Below are 14,239 nucleotides of genomic sequence, written 5' to 3' on the forward strand. Positions count from 1 at the left end.
GTGCTTTATACAGAGGTGTATAGATTATAAAAGAAAAACTGCTATTCTTTGCAGTTTTTCCCTGTGAACCTCCGGCCTCCTTTGTGGGATGCTTGCCCTCACCATGGCACATGAGAAGCCCAAGGAAGGACTTAAGACTGTGAACAAGGATCTCATTATTTTGACAATTGCAGGGTAAGGTGAGTCACATAACAATCCCATAATGTACACCTGGATCAGGTTCTAGCGTGGTGGCAGCGTGTGTGAGAATGGAAATGGAGGAGGGGGATTGGGATGGTCCAGCAGGAGACAGAAAGTTTAGCTTTTCAAAAGGTTCCTCCTTGATCCTTAGCTCCAGAACTGTGCTCCCATAGATCACATTTCAACGCAGTTAGAAAATTGCAATTTACTTTGGTCATTTCCTGACCACTACACTAGACTTTCTTTGGCTTGATTGTCTGGCCCCCACCCCTTTTGCAGGTCTGATTATATTGAAATCAAAAGAGATGGGGCAGGCAAAACCAAACTCGTTTTGTGAAAATAGACCCTTTCTTCATTTAGGGCCTAATTATTCAACTTCCCTTATATCCTAGTAAATCTTTTGCTTTCATTCTTTAATAAGAAACAAATCTTGCATGTCTTGATTAGTTAGATAATTTTAGAGCTTTTCTTGTGTTACTGTAAAACAAAGTATTTTTAAAGACACATCTGTGGGCAGCTAATTTAAGTAGGGCAATCTCTGTATTTAGGGAGAGATAAATTTCACTAAAGAAGTTAATCTTGGGTTTCTCTTTCTTTCTTTCAAGTCAAGGAATTTGCTACTTGTGGCAGAGGCCACTGAAGGTCCAAAACTAGATGTCACTTCTCAGCCTCTCTTGCAGCTAGGTGTGGCCTTCCTTGCCTGTGAGATATGAGTGGAAGTCACTGCTCCTCTCCCAGGCCTGACTTGTAAACATCTCCCGTGGGCAAGCCCCATTCTCTTCTACATTTCTCTGTTGAATGGAGAGATTCAAAGACTTGAAAGAGATCAAAGTTAGAGGATAAAGGAAACAGAGTCCTGAGAAACTTTGTAGAGCAGAGTCCTTCTCATGACCCTCATTGGACCATGATATGAACAAGAAATAAACTTTCAATGTACTAAGCCACTGAAATTTGTGGGTTCTTAGCTACAGCAGCAAGTCTCTATTAATTTAAATGAACTACTTTAAACTAGGATTCAGAAGTACGTTCTTTGTACCTTAACTCTTTTCAGTCATAGGAAATACTACAGAAATATTAATGTTCTATACTGTTAGGCCTTCATTTAGAGAGAGAGAGCTAGTTCATGGCATCAATCACTCTTTAAGGCAAGCTTTTTTTTTTTTTTTTTTTTTACTAGCAATATCTTGTGGAATATTTATGGGCAAGCCCTAGAGACTGTTTACACTAGAGTGCTGTTATTATCAAGGACGAAAAATTGACTTTCCATGTAGCAAGACTAAGCACAAATTAAAATGCTCACTTTCTTCATTTGCAACACAATGGTAAAGGGTAAAGGAACATTGTTATTAGATCATTCCTAAGATGCCTTCCAGATATGATGTTCTGAACCTGTAAATTTGCTTGTAACAGAAGCTATTATGAAAAGAAAAAAAAAAAGAAGCTTACTGAATAGATTTGTGTAGTTCACACAATTACAGAAAATAAGATGTCACAAGTATAGAGGCCATGGCAGCCCCAGGCATCTCAGTTAGAGGAACTCATGGAAGTCTCTTTAGTGGCCATCAGAATAACTCAGATCCACTTATCTTCCATCTCTTCATCTCTTGCCCAGTATTCCATTTCCTTGGGGAGAGGGTCAGATGTAGATTGTTTACATGCTGACCCTTTGGCCAGGATAGGGTGTCAAAGCTGAGAGACCCAGGAGTACCATAAGGAGGGCAAGAAGAGAACATTCCCAACAGAAAGGCAGGATTCTAAAACATACCTTTAAAAACAGAAGGTGGTGTCAGGAAAAGTAGAAGCAAGTTAAATGGCTTTCCCTCTTGTGTGTGTTTCTCCTCTGAAGGATCTGTGCCTTCTTTCCAGTCTCATAAATGTCTGAAATGGTGAGGCTGCGTCGACACATAGAACTTATATATCTATAGATCTATCTTCATTTATTTATTTTTATTTTTATTTTTTAAGTTTATTTATTTTGAGAGAGAGAGAGAGAAGGAGAGAGTTAAATGAGTTACCAATTATTAGAAAAATAGTAGGCAGTATCATCAAAAACTTAAGATATATTTACTATTTTAGTTTCTTATAATATGAATGGGATTTCTGGGGATACATTCCAGAGGTGAGCTGTAATTATTATAAGCATGTGTCATTGTGGGTAATTGCACTTTTTAATACTGTTTAAATTAACAACATTAACAATTTTAGCTGGGAAGTATCTTTGGATTGACTGCAATTTTTAAAGTCATTACTTCATTTTAGTAAGAAGCAATGTTTGGATTCATTAGTGTCTGAGGCCAAAAGGACTGTAAGCGAATCAAATTAAGCCTGTTTATTGATCCTTGAGTTACTGGATGTGTATGTACTTCACCCAGCTTCTTCTAATGTTAACATTTTATGTATGCATAATTACAACCATTTTTTAGTGGTTGAGCCTGAACACAGTCATTTAGACTTAAGAGAGATAGATTGATGCGTTTAAAGCAATGGAGTTTTGGATTCTGACAAACTTGGATTTGGGTACTATATCCCAGCCTTCCAGTTCTGGCACTTTTCTGATGCTGGGGGAAAAGATGGCCTTTTTCACCTCAGAACAAAATGTGTCCACATCACAAGCCAGGACATGGAGAAATTATAAGGAAAAAAATGAAACTGACTATAGACTGTAAACTGTGAGTGTGTGTGTGTGTGTTGGTGGGGGGGAGGGTAATCAGATAAAAATACAAACTATGAAAAACAATTCAAACTTCGCGGTACTTTAACCCTGGAAGGGATTTCTAGTACATGAAGCTCAAAACTCTGGAACCAAATAATCTATTTTAACCAGGTGGGACTCAGATCCTTGATGGGTTAATCTCCTCTCGTCATTTACTCTGATGGATGTCCACGGGGAAGGGTAACAGTACAATACTGGCACCATTTCACCTCTCAACAAAAATCTGCTTAAAACCAGATGCCTGGTAGCCATATGACAGATGCTCCACCCAGAAGAGGGGGCTCCCCTCAGGGATCCAGGAGAGGCATGGATGATTATGCTGCATGCCTGCTTCTAAGCCTAATGGGCAGGCTGGGAGGGAGAGATGGAGCCCTGAACATCTTGGAGGTGACACCCTCTGGGCCGTAAGTGCTCCAAACAGGATTTAGCTTCAGCTCAGCAGCTGTCCCATGGCAGCAGCTCTTTTTGCCATATGGGGGAGCCATATTTGGCATGGAATTGGGATTCTCAGGCTGGTAGAAACCCCAACCATGTCAGAATGTGGGTCAGAGGCCTAATTTGAGAGTAAGGGAGAGAGAGAGGAGAAAAGGCACTGTCAATCTCCAGTTGCCTCTTTTTTTTTTTAAATAAAATTTTATTTTAAGTCAAGGACTGTTTTTGTAATGTCCAAGACATAATAGGAGAGGGAGATGAGTGTTTGTCACCACCAGAGATCATTACAAGGAAAAGACGATAATCAGGGTTAGGCTGGTAAGGAGTTTTACCAAGAGGAAATGCTTACCCATGGTGGGTTTATTTGGAAGTCCATCAGGGTCATTGAAAGTGTCGCAAAGTGAAAACATGACCATTCAGTAAAGAAAATGGAAGTCAGATGTGAGGCAAGTAGTATTTCTATAACAGCTACACACCCAGATTTTTAACAGGGCGGGAAGCAGGCTGAGGCAGGACACAGGACCAGAGGGCGTCTTCTTTGCCTGAGTGATGTTGCAAGGGTGGGCAGAAGAGGGATTATTGGGAACCTAATTTGTTGTGGTTAAAGATTGAGTCATTATCATTAAAACATGTTGGCTATTTTAGCTCTACAGAGGTGGCAGAAATATAATCATTTTGACTGTGCTCAGTATTAGGGAATATTCATGTTTATGGATAGCATATGTCACCTTTTCTTTTAGAGGTGCTCACATGTCATATCGATACAAATATGTGATCTAGTGGAAAATGGTGGAGCAACAAGGAACCTGATTTACAGTGTACATTCTTTGGATGATTTGCATCAGTTTCTTTTCTTTTCTTTTCTTTTCTTTTCTTTTCTTTTCTTTTCTTTTCTTTTCTTTTCTTTTCTTTTCTTTTCTTTTCCTTCTCCTCCTCCTCCTCCTCCTCCTCCTCCTCCTCCTCCTCCTTCTTCGTCTTCTTCGTCTTCTTCGTCTTCTTCGTCTTTTGCTTCAGTTTCTTTATTCATCAATGGGAATGAAAATAGTAGCTAATACTTCATTACTATTAGCTTTATGCCAGGTACTTTCTTGTGTATAGGTACTATTATCAACCTTTTAATTCTATAATGAAGGAGCTGAGACCTGAGTTCAGTAATTTCCTGAATGTCATATGGCTAGTAAATGACAGAGCCACCATTTGACCTTAGGTTGCCTGACTCCAGAGCCTATATATTCAACTCCCACCTCATACTGTCTGCTCTGTTTACTCAGAGGGTGTGGCAAGGATGAAATTAAGTAATAGAAAGGAACTAGTCTTGAGATGGCCATTAGTAGGAAGAGCCTACAACCCACTGGAGCCTGACAAAGGTGGATTTGAATTCTACTATCACCTTGTACCTAACTACAAATTACTTAATCTTATAATTTTTGCTTCTATCATTTTAAATAGGAGTGGTAATGCCTATTTTGCTGGTTGCTAGGAGATTGGAGATGATGTGTATAAAGTGTTCAATTTGTAGTAGGAACTTGAAAATTGGCAGCTATCATTGCTTGCTCCCACTTTTATACATTAGTCTTGAGATCTGGGACTATGCATATATTTTTGTATCCTGCTTTAGTTGTAATAGGGCTGAGCACAAAGCTGTTGCTCAGCTATTAGTAACAGTGGCTAACAGTTACTGGCTCACCATGGGCTACATGCTGTTTTAGGTTCTTTATATATACTAACTCATTTAACCGCCTCAAGATGAAGAAGACACTCTTAGTGCCCTGATTTTACAGATGAGGAACTAACTTGTTCACAAGTTGTCACAGTTTGTGACAGAGCTGGGATTTGAAGCAAGTCGTCTAGTTCTTTTATTTTTTTTTTAATTTTTAAAAATGTTTATTCATTTTTGAGAGAGAGAGAAAGAGAGAGCACAAGCGAGGGAGGGACAGAGAGAGGGGGAGACACAGAATCCGAGCCAGGTTCCAGCCTCTGAGCTGTCAGCATAGAACCTGATGTGGGGTTCGAACCCATGAGCTGTGAGATCATGGCCTGAGCCAAAGTCAGATGCTTAACTGACTGAGCCACCCAGGCGCTCCTGGTTCTTAATTACTATCTATTAGTCACAGATTCATAAGGTGATAAAGTTGGAAGAGGAAATAGAGGTTTGATAGCTCAATCTTGTGCTCCACAGTGAGAATTACTTGCTTGATATTTCTGAGAGTTGCTTACTGAGCTTCTGTTTGTCTATATTCAGTAACAAGGTGCTTGATGGCACAATGAAGCAATGCTTTCAATTGTTGGGTAACTCTTTGTGGGAGCTTTCTAATGTTAAGCTGAAACCAGCTTTAGCTTTTCCTTCTCCATTGATCTTCTAGTTTTGAGGTGATCAGAACAAGGTTAGCTTGCTCTTCAACATTACACATATTTGCTACTTGAAAACCACTATCTCCTCTTTTCTAAGCCATCAACTTCAGTTTCCCTCAGTGGTGACTCATCATCCTGGTTGGCCCTCTATCTCTTTTTATGTGTGGTAGTGTGACACTGGACAGTTACTGTCCATCAGCAGTACGTTGTTCCTTCCTCAACATAGATGTAAGATTGCATTAACTTTGTGGACAACCTTATCACACACAGTTTGCTTCCACTGGCTTTAGGTAACTGTAACCTCCTGTGTGTTAGTCTGCTTAGGCTTCCTTAGCAAAATACCATAGAATGGGTGGCTTAAACAACAGAAATTTATTTTCTCACAGTTCTGGACATTAGAAGTCCAAGGTTAAGGTTCTGGCTGATCTGGTTTCTAATGGGAATTCTCTTCCTGGCTTGCAGGTACATATCTGGCTATATCCTCACATGGCCTTTACTTGGTACAGATGTGTGTGGGAGAGAGAGAGAGATCTGGTATCTCGCCCTCTTTCATAAGGACACCAGTCCCATTGGATTAGGATCCACCCTATGACCTCACTTAACCTTTATTACCTCTCTTAAGGCCCTATTTCCAAACACAGTTATATTGGGGGTTAGGGTTTCAACATGAATTTTGGGAGACATGATTCAACTCATAGCATCTTATGACCATAGGTTTGTGGATGGGGGCTGGAGACCTGTGATGGAGAACCAAAGGAAAGGGTCATGACTGCCAAATCGTGGGCTGCAGAGTAGTGTGGGAAGACTCAAAACTGCCCCTCTGCCTTCAGGGGCTGTGCTTCTTGCCTCTCTAATCTCACTGAGCCTCTGAGCTTCCCATTCTTGGTTTTGAGTAGCTGTCATACTGACAAGATGGGGACAAAAAGGGACACAGCTGAAATCTGTTATTGCATCAATAGCTCTGAGCTTCACACCCAGTGATTTCCCTATCTATCTCACATTGGGCATTTTGCCTTCCTGCCATAGGAAACAGATGCAGGGAGGGCAGGTTGTAGGCTGGAGCCCTTAATCATAAGGGCAAAGGGAGCTCTCTCAGGACCTTCACTGCTGCCAGGATGTCTGTGAAGACCTGCCAGAGAAATCGCAGCAGCCTTTGTGGTGAAGCTTAAGGTGAGGAGACCCACTGGTCCTATGATCCAGCCTGCTTCAGCCCAGAAGAGAGTTAGGACAGGGCAAGCAGGACATCTATTTATTAAGATTTTCTTGGTTACAAGTGCTAGAAAAACAAATCTAAAGTGCCTTAAGTCAGGTGGGAACGTATTCACATATAGTCCAAGGCAGGCTGAGCTCCCAGTGTGGTTTGGTGCAGTGCTCAACTATTATCACAGGGATCTGTCTCTAGGCTTGTTTTGTCTGCATGTCAGCTTTACCAGCTCACTTTGTGGTTTCATATCCTCACATTACCAATTCCAGAGGAAGACCAAACATGTTTTCTTGGCTCTGACTAGTTTATGTGCCATTCTGGAACTAATCGGTGTAGACACAGGGATGGGATATGTTGTTATTCTAAGCCAGTTAGGGACTTTCCCCCTACTCCCACCTCCACCCCTGGACCTAGACTTGGAGTCAATTCCATGGAAACCACATGACTGAAAAATAGTGGAGGGTGGTTTCCCAAAGTAAATTTTGGATGCTCTTTCTCAAAGGAAACTTTGGATCTCCTGAAACTTTTGGAAATGGCTATTGGACAAAAACAACAGGTATTTATTACAGAGCATTCCTGACGTGGTCCCCCAAACAAATCTGTAGTCAGCATTCCTGTAATGTCCTTGAGAATTGTAATAATGTGTCACTTTCTCTTCATACTCTTAGCAATTTTTGGGTTTTTATATGCTGGAGCATAAGACTATAGTCCACTTAGATTATCCTCCATTTGTTTCTGAGATTTCTCCCTTGGTCTTATCGTTTATGCCCATCCATTCAAAAACAAGTACTTATTAAGTGTCTACTGTGTACCAAGGAATGCTAGATTCTGGGAATGTTGAAACAAACAAGAGAGAGATGGCCACTCCCCTCATGGAGCTTTCAATCTATTGTTCCAGTCTCCTTATCAAGCTACTGTGCTAGTGTTTGTCCCATCTTGTCATGTGGCTCAGGCATCTCTGATCTTTGTCAGGCCATAGCTGCCCCCACTACCATACTGACCCAACTCTATTCTTTATTATGCTGTGCCACTTGGAGGGCAGGATTTTCCCTTAATCCTGCACAGCATGGCAGAGACGGCTGTGTGCTCTCATATGTGCGGTATAGCAATTGTCACAATTGTCATGAATTTTCCATACATTTATTTGTTTAATATCTTTCTCTCTAGACTAGTAGAAAACTAGTGATTAAGTCTATCTTAATCACTATCATTTTGCTTTGCCTAGTATAGTGCCTCTAGTATACTAGGCATTCAAGTACTAGAAAGATCTGCTAGACTGTTAGGCTTAACAAGACTTGTTTAGGTAAAGGAATAATTAAACAAAAATACAATACCAAAGGAATCCTGAAATAGTTACTAAGTGTGTGTCTTGGTCAGCTTAGACTGCCATAATAAAATACCAATAATACCAATAATAATAAAAAAGTACCAATAATAAAATGCTGTGGCTTAAACAAAAATTTATTTCCTCACTGTTCTAGAGACTGGAAAATCCAAGATCAAGATGCTGACCACTTATGTTCCTGGTGAGAATTCTCTTCCTGACTTGTAAACAGCCTCCTTCTTATGTGTACTCACATGGTGGAGAGAGAGAGAGAGAGAGAGAGAGAGAGAGAGAGAGAGAGAGTGAACAAGCTTTCTGGTATTTCTTCTTATAAGGACATTAATCCTGTTCAATCAGGGCCCCACCCTTGGGACTTCTTATAACCTTAATTACCTCCTTATAGGCTCTATCTCCAAATATAGTCACACTGAGGGTTATGGCTTCAGTATATAAATTTGGGGGGGGGGGAGGACACAATTCAGTCCATAGCAGTGTTGCTAACTTCAGAATCCATAGCTCTACAGTACCTGCAGGGTCTTTCTAGTGTCCACTATCCTAGTTCCCTCTATGCTTCTATGTGGCAAAGGCCAGCTAACCATACCCTGGAGTGCTCAGAATATGTCTACTCATTGGAGAATCTAAGCATACTTTCCCCAAGACCCAGAAAGTGAATGAGGTTCCTCTGCTACCAGTCTAAAGTTTGCTTTCTCAGTCCCTATTTTTTTGTCCAAGTCTCTTTCTCATCCAAGGATTGGGAATATCTACTCTCTTTAAGGGAACTTTATCCTTAGACGATAGCTCCTCTCTGAAAAAGCCAGGACAAAAATCTCTCCTAAAGAGGGGTGCCTGGGTGGTTCAGTTGGCTAAGCATCCATCTTTGGCTTATGGTTTGTGGGTTCGAGCCCCACATTGGACTCTCTGCTGTCAGCATAGAGCCCACTTCAGATCCTCTGTCTCCCTCTCTCTCTGCCCCTCCCCCACTTGCTCTGTCTGTCTCTCTTTCTCTCTCTCTCTGTCAAAAATAAATGTTATTTAAAAAAAGTCTCTGAAGACTATTTCAAGCTTAACCCAAAATGAAAATCTTTCCTACCAAACAGAATACTTATATTTTTAATTTGAAACATCTGTATCTAGATTATTTCACATTATTCTCCAAAAAAAAGTTAGTAGGTATAACCAAGGGTGAGTTTGGATGTTTTTTTCAAAACAAAGGATCCGCCTACCCCAAAGGGAATTTAAGTCCTTGTATCTGGACAGATGGAATTGCTTTCAGCACTTAGATGGCAGCCTCTCTCCCACTATAACTTCCCTTCAGATTTTACCCATCAAGACTTGGAGATCTTAGGAATGGCGAGAATTCACATTATACTGACATTGCCTGAGTCTGGTACTAACTCACATACTATAATATTTTAGTCTCTGAACCAGACCTCTGTATTTATGAACCATGATGGCTAGAATAAAGGAAAAAACTAAAACTATCCTAAAACTGCCAGAAATGTGTTTTCTGTGTACATAATGAACAGAAGCAAGAATAATATTTGGAACATAGTTTTTCTTTGTTCTGACAGCCCTGTAGGTCATATAGCTGTAATTAAAAAACTGACTTGTGGTTGCTTAGAATGGCCTCGAATATTGGTAAAGTCAACCAAACACAAATACCTCAAGTTGGGTGGTATACTTGTTTTCTTCAGTAATGGGAAATATGTTTCTTGAAGAGAAAGTCAAACTTTCTCTTCAAACCTGCCATCTTCATTTATTGATTGGTCTAGGATTTCTATGGAGAATATTTGACATGACTAACAAGTGTTTTGAAGTTCAGTGAAGAAACTTCCTGGACCATTAATAGCTTAAAAACAACAAATAAATAAGGGGCACCTGCATGGCTCAGTTGGTTGAACATCCAACTCCTGATTTCTGCTCAGGACAGGATCTCAGTATTGTGGGATTGATCCCTACATTGGGCTCCACGATGAGCACAGAGCCTGCTTAAAGATTCTCTCTCTCTCCACCCTGCTCTGCTCCTTTTCCATGCTTATGCTCACTCTCTTTACCTTTCTCTAAAATAAATGAAAAAAAATTAACAACAAATAAGACTAAAATCTAATTTCCAAATGGTTGAGTCTGAGTCTTTTTGGTAATAATAGTAAAGATATCAAGTAACATTTATGTAGTGCTTTAGAGTTTATAAAATGTTTAGTGAGTTACCACTAGGTCTATTTTAGTGATGAGCACTCAAGCCCAAGCTGGTAACTGCAAATCTCATCATTCAAATAACTTGGGGGTATTTGTGGTGGGAGTGGGGCATAGTTTTGCCTCTTCCCATCCCCAGTGTTGCCTCTGTTTCTGCTAGTTTCCTTCATTCTGTCAGCCCTGTCACTACCTGCCCCCAGTATTTCTAGGGCTTCTGCTGCCTCTGAGACCAAGGGGATGAGGGAGTCTCTGCCACCAATGAAAAAAGAGCTGACTGTGAGGATGCCCATGTTATTTGACTGAACACAAAACTACTAACTCATATCCTTGTACTTATGTATTCATCCTGGCTTGCCCTCAGCCCTATTTGATAGATAATTACTACTACACACCCTTTTAATGCCACCAGATTATTTTTCCATTACCTAGCTGAGGCCCACATTGGCAAATACAGAACTTGGTGAAGGTAAGAATCTAGAATCAGGAAATCTGTTTCTGGATGAGTCAAGGGAATTTTTAAGACCTGTGAGCCCTGACTGTCCTTGGGGACCTGGAAATGACAGATTTTGCTCTGAGAACACTTTCTTCCAGCATCATTGCCATATCACCAACCATGTGTGTCACCTGCAGAGCAAGAGAAACCCAAGTTTTCTAACCGTTGTCTTGTCTGCTCAGAGAGTTCTGAGCAAAACTGCTCCTCCCCTTGAGGTTCAGTCAAATGGAACCTCCTTTGTGACCTCTGCATTCCTTTTGCTGAGGAAAGAGGAAAACGCTGGGTTCTGGAGAGCTCATCTAACCTGTTCAAAAGACAGGATTTCTGACTCTTCTCAGAGGGCAGGTTTTTGTTCCTCATGTGAACCTTAATAAAAATACTGTCCAATAGTGGTAAGTCAGAGTCTTCTTGATGTATCTTATTTTAATTCCTTTTAGTCATTCCATTAGGATGTTTATTTTATTGTGTGTTGTCATTTTGGTGTGCTATGTTTCTTTGGCTGTTCTGAGTCTTGTATATATGAATTTGGATAGGTGTGCTAGTATTACACATATATTTGCTAACTAGAGAATGTGTTTGCTCCTTTGGAACTGCTCTGATTGAAAGAATGTTTTTTTTAATGTGTGCTTCATGGTTAAGCTTTAGCTGTGTTTGACTCTATGTAATTGGTTTTTTTAAACATATACCCATGTATATATTATTAAGTAAACTTTCTCTTCCTTGTTCCCCATGGGAAGCCATGCATAAAAAAGGAATGTAATAGAAGACGAAATTCCAGTGCCTGGGCGCTCTTTGTTACTTTCCCAGACAATGGTTAAAATCTTTACCGTAGAAAGAAACTCTTGCTGTGCAGATGGTTAGAGGAACTCATAAACTGTTTTATTTTCATGACTTCCCTCTGGTCACTCTCCTAATATCTTTGTCATTTCCCCCATGTTACCCAGGACCAACTTGGATCTCTCAGCTAGTTATCTGGGCCTTTGTGGTCTTGCCCTGACTCCTGAAGCATGGCATTAAACCTGAAGGATTGTAGTCTCTTAAGATTTCAGGGTTTTGAGCGTCAGAGAAGAAAGTTCTGACTTAGGTTGGAGTTTGAGATCACAAGTGTCCAGAATTGTTTTCAAATATTGAATGAATTGATGTCACTGCTCTGTTCATAAAGATGCTGCATCTTATACCAGTGGAGATGACAACTTACAGGACTAGTATGGAGAAACTAGGATGGAGTATTTAACATCCATTAGCATTTGAGCTTCCTCAACTTGCAGGGTCTGCTCAATTTCTTACTGACCCAGTGCCTATAAATCAGTGCTTATTTGAATGGGAGACTTTATCTTCTTGGCATAGAGATAGATAATCCATTGTATAAGAAAGAACAGGCTAGGACAGCATGGCAATTGTTGCTACTGTTATTACTGCTGCCCTACTATTACTTGTGTTGCGGTTATTGATGCTGCTACTTGCTTCTCTGACAACAATTACAGCTGATGCTGCTGTGGCTGCTCCCACTGCTCTTAGTACTTCTGTTGCCGTTGCTAGTCACCATTCACATGGTCAGTTCTATGCTAGATGCTGTGGGAATTAAAAAAAAAAAAAAACATTGTCAAAGACTTCAAGATGTTTGTAATTTACAGAAGACCAACCTGAGAAATAATGGCTGGCAAACAAGCACAGTAATTACCATTTATTTAGCACCAGTATGTGCCAGATGCTTTACATAATTAGCTCATTTAGCTATCTGGCCACCTTAAGAGACAGGTCTTATTATTAACTTTTTTCAATAGATCTGGAAACTATGTTCAGGGTGGGCAAGTAATGTGCCCATGACCACACAGCTAGTGAATGCCAGAGCTGGGATTTAAAGTTAGGTCTGTCGGGCTCTAAAACTTATGCCATTTTCATTAGGCTGGCTTGTCTTTAAGTGTAGAAAGCACATACCCCTTTATTATTTGGGGGGAATTTTAGAATAGTGTCCAGAAACAGCAGGGCATGTATCATGAAAAAACAGAAACACAGAGAATATAAATGACCCTCAGAGCTAGTTACCGGGACTGAGACTCATGAACCCCAATTCCTAGCTGTTGTTCTGCTTCCCTATAGAGCAACAGTGTTTTACTGATTCTATTTATAGAGCAATCCTGAAAATTACCACAGGCCCAGAGACTTTTAGGCCAGGGAGACAAAAGTTCTAGCAATTATTAAGATTGTATTTCCTTGTATACCTGCCATGTCATGTGCTTAATGCAACCATATTCACTTTGATCAGCAGCATTGTCTTTTTTTTTTCTTCAATGTTTATTTATTTTTGAGAGACAGAGAGAGACAGAGTATGAGCAGGGGAGGGGCAGAGAGAGAGGGAGACACAGAATCCAAAGCAGGCTCCAGGCTCTGAGCTGTCAGCACAGAGCCTGATGCAGGGCTTGAACTCACAGACTGTGAAATCATGACCTGAGCTGAAGTTGGACGCCCAACCGACTGAGCCACCCAGGCACCCTGCAGCATTGTCTTTATAGCACCTTTGCCCCCTGAGCAGCATTGACGTTATAGCATTGAAATAAATGTCTGGTCTGGGGCTCAATAGTTTGGAGATGTATGTATTGTTTTGATCAACAAGAAATTATTGAAAATTCACCAGTGTCAAAAGGTACCTAGTTTTTGTAGGCAAGACATTTACAGTTGGTGGCCTTTAAAATGCAAGGAATTGTTAGAAGCTGTTTAAGTTTCCTCTCCATGATCTGTACATGGCTCACATAGTGTGGATTATTGGATTGAGTGCTTCCTCTTTTTTTCCAATGCTGGTTGAATTCTGGGCTGCTACTGGGGGAACCAAGATGGTGAAGTTAGGATGCCTGGAAAGATATGTTAATGAGGGAAGGTCTGTGTTCCAGATGTAAATAGAAACATTTTGAGGATTATATTTTATGTCTTGGAGGTTAAGGGTATAGGCTTTGTGGTGAGTCTACCTACCTGGCTCTGCCACTGTATAGGCAGCAAGATGTTGGGCATCTCTGGATGCCTCTGTTCCTTATTTGCAAAATGATAATGAGTACCTCTTTTCCAGGATTCCTTTTTTTCCCTCCCAGATTAAAGATTTAAATGCATTAATAAAGATTAAATGAGTTAATATGTACTCTAACAGTGCCCGTCACATAGTTAGCTATTATAAGCATAATTATTATTATAATTAAGTAGCTCACCTTTGACAAAAATATTTTAATGCCTTACTCTATATACCTTTGCTGTATATGCCTCCTTAGTAATTTAAGTTGAGAGCGTATTTTTAAAAGGTAGCTTTTAGAAACAATGAAAAATGGAAGAAATATACCAATTTATAGATTAATAGAAGAG

General features: G+C 40.3%; 1 protein-coding gene across 9 annotated transcripts in view; it reads left to right on the top strand.

The window, feature by feature from the left end:
- Positions 1 to 14,239, top strand: part of AKAP6 (A-kinase anchoring protein 6) — a 554,906-nt gene that overhangs the window by 39,903 nt on the left and 500,764 nt on the right. For 5 of the 9 annotated variants that reach the window (XM_042989537.1, XM_042989535.1, XM_042989545.1 and 2 more), the window contains exons 1-2: positions 85 to 179; positions 8,363 to 8,407. The exons of 1 other annotated variant lie outside the window; for it this stretch is intronic. The gene's annotated coding sequence lies outside the window, so the exon portion shown is untranslated. Of the gene's footprint in view, positions 1 to 84; positions 180 to 8,362; positions 8,408 to 11,207; positions 11,284 to 14,239 lie in introns of those variants that run through there. 3 more of the 9 variants (XM_042989536.1, XM_042989538.1, XM_042989543.1) reach the window with 3 other exon arrangements.

Source organism: Panthera tigris, chromosome B3 (genome assembly GCF_018350195.1).
Source record: "Panthera tigris isolate Pti1 chromosome B3, P.tigris_Pti1_mat1.1, whole genome shotgun sequence".
Taxonomy (NCBI): Eukaryota; Metazoa; Chordata; class Mammalia; order Carnivora; family Felidae; genus Panthera; species Panthera tigris.